At 40.5% G+C, this 1,595-nt stretch overlaps 1 protein-coding gene across 4 annotated transcripts in view; it reads right to left on the reverse strand.

The window, feature by feature from the left end:
- Dmxl2 (Dmx like 2) overlaps nt 1-1,595 on the reverse strand; it is a 134,475-nt gene that overhangs the window by 108,763 nt on the left and 24,117 nt on the right. The window lies entirely within an intron of this gene.

A 1,595-nucleotide genomic window follows, 5' to 3' on the forward strand; every position in this document is an offset into this window, starting at 1 on the left:
TCAATAAAAAAAAAATCTTAAAAAAAAAAAAGAAAAGGGGATGGGGCAAGAGAAGGGGAGGGAGGGGAAACTGGGGTTGGTATGTAAAATAACAAGTAATTTTTTAATTAAAAAATGAGAAAAAACTCTAAAATCAGGAAAATAATGATCAAATTCTAAACTCTGGTATATTTTAAACCTGAGTTTACGTAGCAAGCAACTAGAGGGCACACCCTGGAAGGTTTAAACAGAACTTTAGATTTGGAAGAAGCCACAACGACTGATTGCTACTTTCTAAGGCAGGTAGATATAATCCCTTCCAGTAGACCTAGATATCCCAATGGGCTTCTAGGGGTTAGAGTTCACTTAAGACCACTCAGTGAATCAAGAGCCTCTGAATTTCCAAATTCTGACACAACCTAAGTTATAACAGCTAACTGCACAAATCTTTCTTAACAAAATCCAAAAGCCAAACTTGGAAACCTAAAAGTCTGATAATATTGGTTTAGGCAAGAACAAAGGAAAAGTTGGTGAGAACATTAATTAGGAACAGCAGCTTGGGAGAACTAACTGGCACTGTCTATGGAGGCTAAAGATTCAAGTAACCTACGACCCAGCCAATTCTACTCCTGTGTACACGCAAGAAAAACCCATACTCATGCCTAACACACATGTGCAAGATTCCCATTGCAGCATTACTAACTACACGTCAGAAATGACATGGCAGATTAGTAGAAAAAGAGCAAAAGAATCCATCAGTAACTAGTATACAACAATATGCAGATGAATTAAGGACTTACTTGTGAGATTAAATTTTTTTAAATTTTAAAATAAAATAATGGATTATTCAAACCACAGTCTGTAAGCCACTCTAATAAATTCCCATTATATTATTTTTCAATCAGTTCTGTTCCTCTAGAGAAGCCCAACTAATACACATAGCAACATATTGTCAGGAAAGGAAGGAAGGAAATCAGAATAGAGGAGGGGGAGTGGGAAGAATCAGGCAGTGGCATGTCATTGTGAATGCAGCAACAGCAAGCCTGCTTTCTCCTTGTCCTTTTATAGGCAGGGTCTGGCCTGCAGCTGTCTAGTCTCCACCTGCACCTGTCTCAGAACTAAGACATGTGCCACCACCCTGCACACTACTGTCCTCCTCCCACTCTACCTCTCAAGTGCTGGGACTACAGGAGTGTGCCATGCAGTGCAGCTCAGCTCTACTTTTTAAACAGAATTACAAGGTAGTTTTAAGTAGAAAAACTAATTTTTAAGGTGGACCATACTCCAGTAGATGGCTATACATCCAAGAGTTTATTAGCAGCACAACTAGACTGACAGGACTTGTGGTGGTGTTGTTTTCTCAAAACAGTCTCACTACGTAGCCCTGGCTGTCCTGGAACTCACAGAGATCTACCTACTTATGCCTCCCAAGTACTGGGATTAAAGTCAAATGCCACTATGTCCAACTTTGGGCTCACTGGGTTAAAAGAAAAAAGAACATTAAATTGAGTGAGTATGGAATGGGAGGTGACCCTAGGAGGAGCTGAATATCATCAAAACACCATACATGGCCGGGCGATGGTGGCGCACGCCTTTAATCCCAGCACTCGGGAGGC

The sequence above is a fragment of the Microtus ochrogaster genome, chromosome 5 (genome assembly GCF_000317375.1).
Source record: "Microtus ochrogaster isolate Prairie Vole_2 chromosome 5, MicOch1.0, whole genome shotgun sequence".
Classification (NCBI taxonomy): domain Eukaryota; kingdom Metazoa; phylum Chordata; class Mammalia; order Rodentia; family Cricetidae; genus Microtus; species Microtus ochrogaster.